Below are 17,797 nucleotides of genomic sequence, written 5' to 3' on the forward strand. Positions count from 1 at the left end.
TTTCTCAATCTCTGGTATATGCATTCTATTTGATATTGCTCAAAAATAGATTAAGCTTCCACAAGTTCGTTTGTAGAACTAGATCAAGTATTTTGCTTTAGTTACATTGCATTATTAGGTGATCTACAGTGGGAAATTCTACAATCACAGCTTGACTAATTACTTCAAGAAACCCACTTTAAATGCTAGACAAGCCTGGTGGGTAGATTTTCTAAGTGGATTCAATTTTGAGATCAAACATCTCAAAGGAAAGGAGAAACGGGTAGCTGACACTTTGAGTCGAAAGCTACATTGTCTCTATGAAGTTTCTTACAGCGAAGTGTGAACTACCTTCGATGAATTAATTAAATAAGCAGCGGAGCAGGACTCAGAATATCAGCAGTTAGGACATTAAAAATCTAACTCTGGATGAATATCATAAGAGTCCCTATGCAGGACACCCAGAGCACCAAAAACTAATTACAACACTCCGAAAGGAGCACTATTGGCTAGGTATGAAAAAGGATGTAGCAGAGTATTTGACATGCTGCCTAGAATGTCAGTAAGCTAAAACAAAACATCAACATCCCACTGGGTTACTACACCCATTAACAATTTCGGAATGGAAGTGGGAAACCATCTCTCTTGATTTCATCACAGGACTACCCAAATCCAAAAAGAAAAATGATTCAATAATGGTGGTAGTAGACAAATTAAGCAAATTAGCTCATTTTATACCAATAAAATCCACCTTGAGGGCAGTGGAGATTGCCAATATCTTCATGCAAAATATTTTTAGGATACATGCGCTGCCATAGACTATAATTTCTAACCGTGGTGTAAAGTTTACATTAGCTTTCTGGAGGACCCTGTTTGAAAGGTTAGGTACTCAGTTAAACTATAGTACCACCTATCATCCTCAAAGGGTTGGGCAGACAGAACGAGTGCATCAGGTGGTGGAAGATACACTAAGAACATATGTAATGTAGCAACCATCCAAATGGGAATATTACTTACATCTGGTCGAATTTTCTTATAATAATGGCTACCATACCTCCTTACAAATGAACCCATTTGAAGTTTTGTATGGACGTAAGTGCTGCACACCATCTAGTTGGCGGGGACCAAAGGAAAAGATAATGTTGGGACCTAAAATGTTAAAGGAAATGGAAGAAATGGTTAAGAAGGTGTGTTGTAACTTAAAGGCTGCCCAAGATAGGCAAAAGAACTTCACCGATCGCAAGAGGAATTTTAGAGAATTCTAGGTAGGAAATCATGTATATGTGAGAGTACATGCAAACAAGAGTACATTACAATGGAGCGGGTGTGCTAAGTTAGCACCCTGGTTTTGTGGTCTATTTCGAATTTTGGCAAGGGTCGGGCCAGTGGCATACCAACTCGTCTTATCCAACCATATTCGAGTCCACAATGTTTTCCATGTGTATATATTGAAAAGATATGTTTATGATCCTAAACACAAATCAGTTGGCAAGATATATATGTGAGAAATTTTCTTAGGTAAGCCAAATAAAACTTTAATGATAATGGAAAACTGATTCAAGTTACTGGTTTTTTTTTTTTTTTTTTTTTTGATTCAAGTTACTGGTTTCCATGTGTATATATTGAAAAGATATGTTTATGATCCTAAACACATAATCAGTTGGCAAGATATATATGTAAGAAATTTTCTTAGGTAAGCCAAATTAAACTTTAATGATAATGGAAAACTGATTCAAGTTACTGGTTTTTTTTTTTTTTTTTTTTTTTTTTTTTTTTTTCAGGTCAAACCGGAAGGAGAATTCTTGGTCGAGCGTCTAGTTATACTAGATCAAAGAGAAGTAATGTTGTGGAAACGAGCTATCACCTAAGTTAAGGTGCAATGGAAACACTTTCGGCCAGATGAGGTTACATGGGAGGACAAATAGCTCATGAAAGAAGCCTTTCTAGGACTGTTTACGGCCAAAAAACATCGGGACGGTGTTTGATTTCATGGGGGGGAGATGTAATGTCCCCAGAAAACTGTAAATATTTTATTTTACCACATTAAAAAGAAAACTGGATATTATGATTATTATTTGAATTAAGTATTAATGTGTGTTAATTATTAAAGAGAGAAAGTTGTTTGAGTATTAAAAAATCTTGTAACTTCTCATAGCAAGGAAGTTAGGGAAGGCAGTTGCCAAAAAAATGCTAAATACCTCCCTGATTATGAATGCTCCAAAGAAAGCCCTGGGGGGCATAGAGAGAGGGAGGAGGAACCGTGATGAGAGGTTAGACGGTAAGAGTAGCTAATTCTGGTTGTGATCAGATAGTGAAAGCACTGTGTGCAAAACTTGCAGAAAGACATTGGTCTTGTGAGCAAGCTCGGGGGGAGACTTGGACCTGACGACAAGTCTCATGGTTGGGAGGATTGAAATTTGTAGATAACAGAGGTGACTTCAACAGTTGAAATTTCTTCTTTTATAGCAGCTCGGGTAGGTAAAAATATCCTAGAATAATCTATTGTTATAAGTTGTTTATTGAATGTTCAGATTTGGTAGTAGTTAATACTTGGAATGAGTACTGTACAGGAATATTTGAAACTTAGAGGCAAATATTACTACATAAATAGAGTTTGGGCACTTAGGTATAGACTTAGGAATAGAATTGGTCATGCACATCTTAATGATTAATTGATTGATGTCTAGCTAGTTATGAGAAGGAAGAGTGAGTAAACAATTCTTTGCAAATAGAAAGAATGGAAACAGTGAAAACTGAACGATGGTAATTTTAGAAACAATAGGAAAAGTCTATTTTACTTCCAAATTAAAAGGATCACTGTAATTTCTTCTTTTTGCTATCATTTCCTGAGATTGGCAATTAAAACCCAAGAAGCGGAATAATGATGTGCATCAAATAGTCGAAACTTGAATTCTTAGAAAGAAGCTACCGTGTAAGTAGTAAGCATAATGTATACATATAACAAGTGAAGCCATGGAAAACATACAAAGACTTATATTGCAAGTCGATAAACTCCTTGATACGAGAAGGTTGCATATAAGAAATGGAGTGCCTCCAACATTGTATATATAGAACAATGATAGAACTTAAAAACAAGAACCCAGTACTTCAAATGCTACGCATTTGGGGATTTAACGGAACTTACACATAGCCTAGAGTCTCAAATATTACATATTGATATATCATAGCTTAGGATTAACCCATCCCTTTGAATGCACCACTACCTAGAACTTGGGAAGGTGTGAAACTGAGAATACCCAACTTAAATTGCAGTTTTAAACAATAATAAAAAATAAGTACTGGGATAGTCGTAGCAACAAGCCTCACATTCCAGACAACAGTACACCTTGAAGTTTCACAGAGAAGGGACTCTGACCTTCTATCAAATTTCCTGAACGTGGTAGCATAAAACCCTAAAACATTTTAAAAGGAGATTGAATGAATAAACCGCAGGACAAACAAGGCTTCCATCGAAAAGACTACGATAGAACAAGTTCCGTGTAAACTTCTCAAACAAAGGGATTTATCCTGTTAACATATTGATTCTCTACGATAGGCTTAATCTCAAACCAAAACCCTCGTTCGAGATTTAACAGGCCATTTAAACCATTATGAATATGGAAATCCTCGACAGCCTACTCCAACTGTCTGAGAGCAAAAAGCACTGAATCAACCATTTGAATCTCCTACTCTGTTAATAATATACATGTGCGGGTAGGGAGGACATACCTATAATCCATTAGGCGACTGAAGTAGGAGGATGGAAGCAAGGTCAACGAAACCCTCCATGGTGAAATCTGAGCACCTCATGTCCGCTTTCGTAATACCTGCAACGAGAAAATGACAATATGTCAATGAAAGTGAGTAGTCAATGAACTAAATGTAATACCAAAATGTTATAAACCTTATATCATTCCTGGATCTTACTACACCTGGGAAGCGAAGCCATCTACACCAGCCATGGTAACCTCGGCACTAGATAGACTCTCATGAAGTGAAACCCTGGTCGCAGAGCCGAACTTACCTGAAGTGAAACCCTAGTAGTGGAGACGAGCGCCAAGGAAAAGAGGTGAATAATGAATCTCATCACCAACAAACAAAGCGTTGAAGATTTCTAGGACGAAACACATCTGTCAGATCAAAGCTTGAGCTTCTCCACCGTTGATGAGGTGAGGGGAACGAGGTAAGGAGTACAGCTGGTGGGCAGCTGGGTGAACGGACGAAGCCTGATCTTGCCACGTCTCTATGGTAGAGCATACCATTAATACATAATCAAATTGCAAACCAAAACTATGTGTAACTAAAGCCGAGAACGATTTGATTACATAAAGAAAATCACTTGTGTAATTATATCCTTGTCAGAGCTCAATTAATCGAAGGATTATTGCATACGGAAATAAGGATAAGAATTTTACCTATATACAATTCATTATATGCCAATACAGATGTAAATAATTTATAACCATGCCTTAATCAAATTTACAAATAGTGAAATTTTTTTATTTTTTATATTTTTGTGATTATGTAGGTGTGACATTCTATTAAATATTTTGTTTAAAACTAAAAAGAAATCTCTTATTTAAATGTTTGATTATAATTAATTTAACATCACTATCATTAAAAATAGTAACATTTTTAAAGTTATGTTTCTTAATAAAGTATATATTTAAATAAATTTTATTAGTTGATTATAATTAATTTTACATCACTATCAATAACTGTAGAAAAATTAACATTTTTAAAATTATCTTTTTTAATAAAGTATATATTTAAATAAATTTTATTAGCTGATTATAATTAATTTCACAGTTGTTTAGCTCATTTAAAAAAAAAATGTGGAAATATAAAGATTTTTCAATTTGAAATTACAAAAAAAAATTGGTTATTTGCTATCTCACTCTTTTTTGGGTATATATCATTATCAAAATGACTTATGAAGATTGGAGAAATAAGCAATATAAAATTAATCAAAATTTTTTATTTCCAATAAATATAATTACTTGAGCTAAAACACTTTAGATTACAGTAAATCACTCTGTACCAAATAGTTTGTCTAAATCACTAGGTAAATCTTGTGGCTTCTCCATCAAAATAAAATAATATAAGCTGCAATATTATCATTGTAACATTTATAAGAAATGTTTTTTCTTTTTAAATTTAAAAAAAATATTTTACTTAACTACTAAGTTTTACTCGAAACAATATTTATTACTTTTAGAATATTTTTTTTAATGAAGTGTATATTTAAACTATTCTTATTAATTGAATTGAACAAATTCTGTAGCTATTTACCATTTAAAAAAAATGGGAAATAGATATTTTCTAAATTTCAAACTATTTTTTTAAATTGATCCCTTTTTTATATATCACTAAAAATGTATTCATATGATAAATAATTTATTATTGTAAACTTATGTGTAATAACTTTTAAGATTATATTAATAAATTTATTCATTTATTAACTCTCTTTATATACAATTAATTATCAAATTACTCCTTTAAAATTGGAAAAATAAATAACATAAAACTAATCACAACTTTTCATTATATACTCTAACTTTTTATTCACAATGACCTCATCTAAAACACTTCAAGTTACGCTATAGATCTATGCATATAAGATATTTTCTCATGACATATTGTGGGCTTTCCATCGGAGTAATATAATTTAAATTGCATTACTATCACCTGTAATAGAACTTTATTGAATCTAACAATAAATATTTATTGAAGTATTTTGGACCATTAGCGATAAATTGATATCATTAATAATTAATAATACAATTATACATATAGATATTAATATTATAATTAATTTTATAACATTTTATTATTAAAAAAATAAATAAATACATATTTTTCAGTTTAAAATTAAAAATAATATTTTAAGTTTGATCATTTTTTACATATATTCTTTTAAATTTAATTGTTTAAATATATTAATAAAAAAATCTACAAAGTAAATGATTTATTCTCATAATCTTATATATCATGATTTTCAATGGTAAATTAATAAATTTTAAAATATAAAAATAAAAATGATTCATCTATCAGCTCTCTCACATCTATAAAAACCTGATTAAATTAGAAAAAAAAATTATAAAGCATCCAAACTTTTTGTTTACAATAAATAAAATAACTTTTTGTTTATAATAAATGGAGTAGCTTTTTGTCTACGGTAACTTCATCTAAACACTTTGGATTGCATATTAGATCTTTCTGGCGTGGATAATTTGATTGAATCCCAGGAAAATCTTGTGAGCTCTTCCATCTGAGTAAAGTAATGTCATTTTACTATCATGTGTACTAGATCGGTGTTTGAATTTAAAATTCAAATGCTGGGTTCCACTTGTAATACATATGCTGGGTTCCACTTGGAATAGATAGTTAGTAATAAAGTTTTCTCTAACTTATTTAAATAATTAGCCCGGAATCGACACCGCACGCGCTGCTTGGCCGGCTGATCCATTGTCATGAACCCAACAAAGAAGTCATTCTTCTTATTATTAGTGAGAGACATGCAGAGCGGCCATTATACTTCCTCTCATGTTTGCTTGACATGACCTCAAATGTTTGACATGAACTCCAATGTTTGTATTATTACTATGAGTAAGTGTGAACAAGATTTTGGATGTTGTAAGTGGAGTTTAGGCGAAAATCACATGAGAAAAGAGTTTTGTCGATACTTTTGGAATCAACCAGTGTGGTTCATCATGGATTTTCACACTTGTTTTATTGGGAATTTTTAAGTGGATTTATATTAAGATCTTTTTCGAGACCCCTTAAAAGAAAGAGATAATAATAATAGTTTGAAAATTTATTAAGTCTGAATTTTGGAATAACTTTTGGTATAATTGAAAATCATAACATGATATCAAAATCTTCGCCCTAATTTTTTTGGTTATAATTGTTAAGGTATAATTGAAAACATAACATGATATCAAAAACTTCGCCCAAATTCAATTACCGGATTTATGTTAACACCCAACAAATATTCCTTATCCTTTTTGCAGAAACATGCGTATCCTCCTGCTTTCTTTCGATTTCGTGCATGACATTTAACAAATCCAGATACGATGTTTCTTTTGTACTGCTGAGCCACCATGCCTTTCGGGCAGGCAACCATGCCTTTCGGCTAGGCAGCCGACCATGCCTACTTCTTTGACTGTGGTTGATGGCAAAATTATTCACCAAATAGTATCGCAATGATACAAAATTTTGTCGGATTCCTTTGTGGAGAGCTATTATTATTGCAACAATAACATTTGTTGAATATCGTTCATTTTTAGGCATCATATTCCTTCCACTGTATACTATTGAAAAAAAAATCAAACAATTTAATTTTCTCTCATTTATTCGTCTTCAGATTGATCATGATTTTTATGATCTTATTATGCCATTTCATATTATTTTCCAATTTTAAATGGCTGACATTGTTTTTGGGTTTGAAATTATAGTGAAAGGAGGAAGCTTCATTTAAGATTGGATTTTTGGTTAAATAAAAAATAAAAAATTAAAAAATAAAGTAAATAGCAAAAAAAATATAATTTTCACGATAAATATCATAAAATACATAAGGGGGATAAAAATAAAAAGTGAAAATTGAAAATGTAAATGATGTTGATTTAGATAAGGAATAGCTTTTGACAAGCGTTATGATAGGAGGTTTTCTCATGATACTAAAAAAATAAAAAATAGCATTTTAATATTAATAAAAGGTTAATAAATCAAAAGTATTCTATAACAGTAAATGTAAAAAATAACATTTTAATATTGATGGGAGGTTAATAAATCAAAAGTATTTTATAACTGCAAATGATAAATAAATTTATTTTTTTCCGAAGAAAAAGCAAAACTTTTTATTATGAAGCATAAAAAGTTTACATTCTGATGAGGTCTTGAGCCGATATAAGGGCTCGTTGGTTGCTGTTTTGTTCTACATTGTGTGCTGTTACAAGCTGTTATATCCAACAAAAACTGTACAGTTCTCCTCCCGGCTGGAAGCATAAATAAACATCAGTTTGAAGACACTTCAGGCTCTGGGGTCTCCTTCGTTGAAGGAAAACAACCCCTTACAGAAAAGTTAAAAAGTCTAGTTATAACAGAAGACATATATACTGCATATATGATAGACTGTTTTGCTGAAATAGCTCATGTAAAAGGAAAATAATAACCATGAGAAAGTAGTTATAAACAGTGGACATAAAAACCAGCAAAAATATCCGAGAAAACTGCTGTAAAAAATAATATAAAAGCTGTAGTCATTGTGGCAGAGCATAAGGGGGCTGATGAGAAATGTGTGACTGCCCCTGTCTGATCTCTTCTACTGTCCAGCTGCCCAGATCCTGTTGTAGACCAGCCTTAGAAAGCTGATCCGCGTCTTCATTTTTATCCCTGTAAATATGGCAGATGGTAAACTTATTAAAAGATGACTTTAAAAAAGTAATTTCTTCCACAAGAGTCTTCAATATCTGATTTTGACAAGATGCATTTCCATTGACCCATTTTATAACATTTAGTGAATCTCCAAAGATTTGGATTGAGTTGATATTTCTGTGAAGAAGCCAACATAAGAGAAGGCGCAAAGCAGACAGTTCAGCATAGTTATTTGTGCTTGTACCCAGCCCTACGGATGCTTTTAAAGAGTGTTCTGAATTTATGTGGATGCACAAGCCCGCTCCAGCCTTATTGTTTTGGGATGCCCCATCAAAAAAAGCCCACGGGATGCCCTCTTGTATGATGATTTGCTTTTGATTATTTTTAGGATTTTTGGCTTCAGGGGGCGGAATGGCTGAGTATATAGCAGCAACATTGGTAGCAGTGATGGAAGTGGGGATGTCCTTGTCTTGAAACAGGCTTTTGTTTCTAGCAAGCCAAACTCCCCAAAAGAAGATAAGGGGCAAGTTTCTCATGTTCCCCTCCGGATAGTTATGCCACCATTTCCTCCAGGCCGCTTCCATAGGATCAGGACCCCACTGAGCTTTTACCTTGAGCAGAACAGTAATCTCCTCCCATATCTTTTTTGAGACTGCACAGGTTGAAAAAAGATGATTGATGGTTTCCTCTTCAGACTTGCACAAAGGGCATCGCCCAGGCCCAACTAGAAACCTGGCTTGTAATATGTCCCAGGTTGGGATCTTCCTTTTTAAAATGCACCATAGAAAGAGCCTAGCTTTTGCTGGGCATTTGAGTTTCCATATGTTTTTAGCCCACCAATCTGGAACTCCCCAACCCTTCTTTCCCATTAGGTAAGAGTATCCGTCTTTTGGGGAATAGTCCCCAGTTTTGCCTTGAGCCCACATCAAGCGATCTGGTTCCTCTTTGATCCTGACATTTGAGCGTTGCAATTCATTGGTGTAAACCTCCCACTCGTTCTTCCATCTGACATTTATTCCTAAGTCTTCAACACTCTGCCATGCCTGTCCCCAAAAGGTAGACTGACCGACTTTCTCCACCTGATTGAGGTTGGTAATTCCTATGCTGTCTAGATGTCTAAGAAGCCCTGGTGACAGGGCATAAGCTTCATTGCACCCTACCCAGGGATCTCTGCCAATTCTGATCTGTCTTCCATCGCCCACTTTCCAAGCTAATCCTTGCTCAATCACTGTAAAGGCTTCCACCGTGGCCTTCCATATGGCGGAGATATTCTTTAACTTCTTGTCCTGACTCCTAATCCACTCTTCCAAAGGGACTGGATCGATGTACTTCCTTTTCACCACCCTTGTCCACAGATTCTCCATAGTTATTAATCTCCAACCAGATTTTGCTGCTAGTGATAGGCTGAACTCAGGGAGTCTTTTTATTCCCCATCCTCCCCAATCTTTTGGTCTAGCTACTTTGTCCCAGGCTACCCAGGGTAAAACCGAGGACTCATTTGTTCCTGCCCATAGAAATCTACAACAAATTCTTCTGATTTTCTCCATCACTCCTTTGGGTATCCAAGTCAAGGCAGCCCAGTATACTGGGATGGCTAACAATACTGATTTGATGAGGGTCAATCTGCCAGCTCTGGAGAGCCACCTGAAGCTCCAGTGTGAAATTCTGGCTTCTATCTTTGCTATAAGCCAGTTCCAATCCTCTTTTTTATATGCTGCTGGCTTTAACCAAAAACCCAGATATTTGAAAGGGGAGTCCAGAGGTTGAAGGGGGAAAGGGAATAGATTAGCCATTCTATTCCTTTCTCTTCTTTCAAAATCTGCCACACAGACTTGAGATTTTCTAGAATTTATCTGCATTCCAGTAGCTTTCAAAAATAGATCGAAAATGCATTTTAACTCCTTAAGTTCATTGAGAGATCCATTGGTAAAAATCAATATATCATCGACAAAAAGTAAATGAGTGATGAATAGATTAATTGCTACCTCAATACCTTTTACCTTCTCCTCTCTTCTGGCTTTGTGAATCAATCTGCTTAGCCCTTCTGCCACAAGAAGAAATAGGAGAGGGGATAACGGACAACCTTGCCTGAGGCCTCTTTGGCTGTTAAAAAATGGGGATGCTGCTCCATTGATCAATACTGCAAAACTGACATTTGTGATGCAGCCCATAATCTAGCTAATAAAAGAATAATTGAAGCCCACATGAGTAAGCAGCATCTGGAGATAGAGCCAGCTTATTCTGTCATATGCTTTAGAAAGATCGATTTTGAGTATTAATCCCTTCTTTTTCTTCAATCTGACACTATGAATAACCTCCTGGGCTACTCCAATTGCTTCATGAATTTGCCTTCCATCCAGGAAACCAAATTGTTCCATTGATATATTTCTTGACAGGATAGGAACAATTCTGAGAGCAATGACCTTTGCAATAATCTTATAAATACAATTACATAAGGAGATTGGTCTGAAGTCTTCAAAGCTCTCCGGATCATCCTTCTTAGGAATGAGAGCAATAAAGGTAGAATTGAAGGGTCTGTATACTTCTCCTTTCTGTCTTGACTCTTCAACTACCTCAGTAGTTTCAGAGCCTATTAGATCAAAGAAGTGGAGAAAAAGTTCTATGGTCCAGCCATCGGGACCTGGACTTTTATCCTTACCCATAAGCTTCATGGCTGCTTCAACCTCCTCCTTGGAAACCGGGATTGTCAGTTCTTCTGCTTCATCCTCCTCAATGAATCTTGGGAAGCATTGTGCTGTTCTTATAACTTCTGCAATGGTAGCCTCTCCCGGATCAGAGAAGATTTTCTGGAAATGTCTCTGTCCTAAACCAGATAGCCCTGGGAAAGAGTTGACTTCCCTCCCTTCTTCATCTTTAAGACTCCAAATAGTATTTACCGATTTCCTGCCTTTGGCAAAGTTGTGGAAAAACCTAGTATTTTCATCCCCTGATTTTAGCCAGATAGCCCTACTCTTAAGTCTCCACTCTTCTTCCTTGTCCAAGAGGATTTTGTTTTGCAGCTTCTCCAGATGCAGAATTCTGTCCTTTGAGGCCTGCGAGGAGTATCCATCTACCTCAATGCTTTCCATCTGCTTCAGCTCCTCCCTGAGTCTATTCAATTCTTCATCTTGTTTCAGTTTCCTGTCCTTTGCCCAGGAGATTGTAGCTTTCTTGAGTCTTTTGAGATTCTCCATGAACAGGAAGCACTTATCCTCTCCTGTATTGTGAACTGGGTGGATCCAAGTTTCCTTAAACAGGTTACTGTAAGAAGGGTCTTGGAGCCAAGATGTATTGAACTTAAAAGGGGCGGGTGGTTTAGGGGGAGGAAGAGTAAGATCCAAAAAAACAGGGAAATGATCCGAATTCCCTACTTCCTCAACCCACTGTCTGAGAATAGGAGCTTTGGAAGCTAAAGACTCGGATAACAGAAAGCGGTCTAGTCTTTTAGCGATCCGGTCCTCCCTTGTCCTTCGGTTCCTCCAAGTAGGCTTTAGTTTGATCGGGGAAGGATCTATGAGATTGTTTTCCGTTAATAGATTAAAGAAGAAAGCTGTGAGGGGATCTTCTCTAGCTGATGGACCCCATGCTTCTGCTCTGCCAATGGAGAAGTTAAAATCACCCCCCATAATCAACGAGGAGGATTTCAAAACCGATATTGACATCAATTCCTTCCAAAAAGTTTCCCTGCCCTGACAAGGCCCATAGATATTAACTATAGTGATGGGAAAGGTGAAATCGGGAGAAATAACCTCCATTCCCATAACCTGTTTCATCCCCCATTGGTTAATGACCTTAACCCGCCCTTCTTTGATTCCAATAGCAATGCCCCGCGAGTGTCCAGATGAATCAATAGCAGAAAAGCTCCAACCTGGCAGAAGGGTTTTTAGCATGGATTCAATCTCCGAGGCCTTCCCCAAAGTTTCTTGTAAAAAAATTACATCAGCTTTTGAATTAAGGATCCACTCTTTCAAGGCCAGTTTTTTAGGTTTGCTGGCCAAACCTCTGTAGTTCCAGGTCGTCAAGATCATTTTATAACACCAACAGGGGGTTGCGCTGCTCTAAGAACCCCGGGGATAGAATATTGTTTGCCATCTGCAACATCCAGCTTGGCTTTAAGTTTGGCCTTGGACATGTCCGATTTCCTACCTCTCTTGTTTTTAATACAGCACTGAGAGGGAGACTGTCCCAACCCTCCAATAGCCCCCGGAAGAACAGGCTTCCCTCCCAAGGATCTCAGGTTGTAAGGGCAGGGGGTACGAGATGCAGGTTGAGAAAGGGGAGGCCAGTTTTCTTCACAGTTTATATCAAGGGACGGAAGAGCCTCAGAGATAGTGTCTACATCCGGGGAGATCACCTCATGTTCCATTTTTTCTTTAATGTTATTTAATTTAGTTGGAATGATAGGAGACGAGACATTCAAAGAAGCTGAAACATGCTCAGGAGAATTACGAAAAGAAACTGGGGTCCCTGAACACATACCCAATTCATCTTCGCCGAGGGGGTTTTGTTCTGCAGTTGTTTCCTTGGCGATCTCCTCCACAGCTTCCGCTTCTTTCGCGATCTCCTCCACAGCTACCGCCGGATGAGGGTCATTGGCCTGAACCGCCTCTTGCATTTGGACATTTTCAGTCAGTGGGTCCTTTGGTGTCTCCTCGATCTCCATTTCCTCTGTGCCTTGCATCTCCGGATTTTCTTTCTCCTTAGTCATCTGTGAGGGGTTTGGTGCAGATTCTCTGTAGACTGAAGTCCTCCTGAAGCGTCTCCTTCTTCTAAGCTGCGGACAGTCTTTTGCCAGATGCCCGTATTCATGGCAGCGATGGCACCTAAACGGCAAGTGTTCATAGTCTAATAGCTGCTCGAACACATAATCTTTGTACTGTAGATTGATTTTTTGGGCCAAGCCTCTGCTCGGGTTGAGAAGTACCAGTAAACGAGCCATCGCTCTGTTTTTCGTCTCCAGAAATGTCATGTCTGCTTCCATGAAAACACCCAGCCTATTCCCAATTGATTTGAAAACAGCTTCTGTCCAAAGAAAGGATGGTAGCCCCGGAGCTCTCACCCAAACTGGGAACTCATCCGTTCTCTCTTTGATTGCATCAAAAAGGGGGTCCATTTCTTCATCAAGACAGGAATGTTCCCAATGTGCCAGTTCCGGTGATAACCCCATTCTGCCGAATCCTTGTCTATGAAACTGAGCTTAAACCATCCTTTCGCTAAACATTGGGCTTCAAACTGTAATGGTCTATCAGAAACAAAGCAATTCTCACCCCATGCTTGAAGAAATTCTGAGGAAAATTTCTTACCTCTAGCTCTACTGACCAGGGTACAATCTGCAACAGCTAGGGTTTCTTCGATGGAAACCTCCATCCCAAGGACCAGATTACCGTCAATCTCTTGAGATCCAATAGGTCTTTGAGTTTTCCTTTTCGCCCCTTTGCTCCTTAACTCTTCTGTTGATGCCCTAGCTCCCCCGCGCACTTCATTCCGTTCTGGATTCGTCTGAGCAGTGCCCACATGGTGTTCTATCTCCGGCTGTGCTTGATGCTGGCCGACGATGCCGGTGTCGAGATTCCCTAGTGGCAAAAGACCAACTGCCGATCCCTCGAGGCCTTCTCGCTCCCCCACAGAAAAGTCACCGTAACCTCCTGCAGAACCTCCTTTTGGTGAGGGGAAGTCTCTTGGCAGAGAGACCCTAGAGAGCGTGGGGAAACCCCCAGGAACCCTTGAATGACCAAAGCCAGAAGAAAGCCCCAACTGCGCTATCTCTTCGAAACCCTTTGAAGGCGCAAACCGGCTTGGAACGACTTTGCCCTTTGGATCAGAATGAAACCCCTCCTCTTTTGACCCTTCCACCACATTTTCGCTTCCCACCAGCTTGGAGAAGGCCGGAAGACTGGAATTGAAAACCTCTCTGCCAGAATCCTCACCTTGGAACAGAAACGATGGGTTTTCCGCCTGGGATAATGCTTCCAACCTTGACAGTTCGTAAGCTCCAAAATAATGTTCCACGTTTTGAACAGTGGTATCCTTCCCCCACATGGAGAGGATATCTTCCAATTCTGGGTCCAGGTCTACTAGTTCGGTGGGATTAACCATGGTTAGGTGCCGTTCCAAGGCAAAAACGACAGCCAACAGTCAGAATGCTTACACACTTACGCGGCTTCTAGTGAGAAACGGAAAGGGGCGGAAAAAACTGCAAACAGCTGTAGTAGCAATTCTTTAAACAAAAAAAACCGATAAAAATCTTGCGCCAGGAAAAAAGGTCCACCTCCACCTGCCAGTCGCCTGGACAAAAGAGAGACCCCTGCGCCTACAGCTGTTCAAGGAACCTGGCTTCGAGCTACCTACCCATGACCTGTGCGAGGTTCCGTTCGGAGCCCTAGATTCGAAACCCTAACCTGCTCCATCCTCACCCTTAATGATAAATAAATTAATGGAGTAAAGGGTATTAGATATATTTAAAATGATCTTTATAACAAATTTTATAAGATATACAGAGTACCAAAAAAAATTTAAAGGCAAAGAATTTTTATAAAAATAAAAAGTTATTATATTTTTATATTAATAGGGTTGTTATTAAACCAATATTCCATGATAATAAATAAATTAAATTAAAAAATATATATTAAAATATATATATATATATATATATATATATATATATATATATATATATATAAACAAATTTATTTATTTATTTATTTTTATTTTATTTATATTTTTTTCGCTAAAGCAAAAGTCGTGCCTTCTATATCATTAAATCAAACATAATTTACAACATGTACACCCATCCACTGAACTGTGTGGACTAAGGCCAACAAGGAGAATGCTCGACAGAATCCAAGCCTACAAACCCCAAAAGAAAACTCTTCCCACCCTTATGAGTACAAACAAAAATTAGCAACGGGAAACCCAGGGCACGTGAACTCTCCCCAAACAAAACCGCGCTAGCGAAAACCAAACCTGCCTCTTAATCACTGTCGTTCATTCCTTTTATCTAATCTGACGTCAGAGATACATATCGCATCATGAAGAAGCAAGATGGTTAACCTCCGGACCCCACCAAACCGCTCGCTCAATCTAGATCGTCGATCTACCTTGCAAAATTGGACGATAGAGCTGAATATCGCACGATTGAAGTGATCGACCTTTAGTGTGCGATGAGGGTGGTTTTCAGACTCGACCCTCATCCACATGTCTAGAGTTGTATGGCATTGCTGCCAAATTTTCAAAACCACCTTCAGCTTGAAAGTGGTGTGATCGCTCTGAAACCACTCTAAAAGTGGTTTTGAATCTTGCCACTGAAAAATTGGGAAATGATGTCTTCAAAACAGATGTCGTCGATTAATGCTTTCAACCTCTCTTTTGACCGAGAAAACATTGCACCCGACTCCGGGGAATTTCAGTGAGGTAATCACCATGGCTGCTAAGGTCACCCATGACCAGTCTTCCACCGTAGGCCTGACTGACCAAAAAAATGGTTCTTGCAAAAATATTCTCATTGAGAATTGGCTTCCTCAGTTTTGTTCTTATACACTTCTTTGTCCTCTTCCACCTGATGATGGCAAAGTTCTCTTAGATTGCTATGCGGCATAGCTAGCCAATCCTTCAAAATTCTGCTATCCTTACAGCTGACACCTTGGTTGGCAAGAATATCCACCAACTTGTTGGCCTTTCTACGCACATGGATAAATCTGAGAGTACGTAGTCGCTAAAGATGTCCCTGAATTTTATGGAGAACCTGAATTAACCTCCAATGTTTTGTAACTTTTTCCGGCCCTGTTCCATTACTAATTCTCTTGGCTGCATTGATGACTAACTCTAAATCAACTTCTATTATCACACTTTTGCAATTGTTCTATTTTAGAAATTCTAGGCTTTGCTCCAATGCCATTAATTCCGCCATGTTGTTGGTGGCTTTTCCTAGATGACCATGGAAGAGGGAGATAATGTTTCTTGAATCATCTTGAAGAACTCCTTCATAGCATGCCATTCCTAGGTTACCTTTTGAATCTCCATCGATGTTATACTTCAAAAAACCTTCCTCGGGAGGATTCCAGAAATCTTTAACCTTTTCCCTCATAATTGTTTTCTTATCTAGCCCTTGTGGAATTAGCCCTTGCATGCCTAACTGCCTGAGCATTGTTAACTCTGCTCCTAAGGGATGATTTTTGGGGAGATCCCTTATTGTAGTACTAACTGTTTCCTTAAGCTGTTTTAAGACCTGCTCCAACAGGCTTAGATAGGAATTCTTCTCTTTTTTGAAGATTCTTTTGTTTCTTTCTTTCCACACATTCCAAATAATGAAGCTTGGCAAAAGAGCTTAGGTAGAGTTAAGAACTTCATAATCCAAAAAATTATTCCTCCAATTGTTGAGGGTATTAGTGATACTTTATTTGTCTCTGTCAGACTGATTAAAGATGGTGGCAAAAAAATACCATAACTTGGAGGTAAAAATGCAGCTATTGAGAAGATGTTCAACGGTATCCTCTTGGGCTTCGCAGAGCTGGCATCTAGAGGGTCCCAACATACCCCTTTTTCTAATATTATCCCATGTTAAGATTTTTCTTTGAAGAGTTAGCCACATAAAGAGTTTGATCTTCATCCAGCTCTTATGCCTCCACAACTTCTGCCAAGTACTATCCAAAGCTTGGGAATCCAGCCCAAGGAGAATGCCTTTTGCTTCCTTAATATTAAAGTTTCCCTCTTTTTTGTTACCCCATCTTAGTTGATCCTACCCTTTAGTAACTAAAATCATCCTCTGATCCAACATCCTCTTGAGAGCATCTGCTCTGCCGGTGAGGGTCCTGTCCCCTCTGCCATCTAGTTTCCTCCAGGTTCTCCATTTTCTTGTATTGTGAGAATGCTCCCAAAAGTCTTTTACCTTTACTAATCCTTGGTTGTCTGTCTCCTGTTTGAGGCCCAAAAATCCCTCTCTCAATAGTGTCGGTTCTTCTTGCCATTTTTCCTCCCAGAATAGTGCCAAATATCCCTCTCTGATTTCTCAGAAATTTTTGAACAACCCCTCTGTTCTCCCAGGCCTTGTTCCATATGGGAGAGCCCTTCATGTTTCCAGACATTCTTATGATATCAGAAGAAGGCCAAGAGCTGGCATATTTTTCCTTCCAGATGCTAGCCCATTGAGCCTTAGGATCCTTAACCCACCGCCACCAAAGTTTGGCCCCCAGAACCTTATCTAGAATCTCTAGATCATCCAATCCTAGGCCTCCTTGGTTCTTAGGTTTACAGATCTTTTCCCATGAGACTAATGCCCATTTTTTCCTTGTTTCCTCTTTGCCCCAAAGAAAATATCTTTGGATATTTCTAAACTGCTGTAAGACTGCTTTTGGAGCTAGGAGAGCTGAAAGCATGAAGACTGGGATAGCTTGGAGCACTGCCTTTGCAAGAACTAGTTTGCCAGCCAGATTTAAAGACCCGATTG

This window comes from Pinus tabuliformis, chromosome 4_1 (assembly GCF_031772625.1).
Source record: "Pinus tabuliformis cultivar Carrire ecotype Pingquan chromosome 4_1, CPIR1, whole genome shotgun sequence".
Classification (NCBI taxonomy): Eukaryota; Viridiplantae; Streptophyta; class Pinopsida; order Pinales; family Pinaceae; genus Pinus; species Pinus tabuliformis.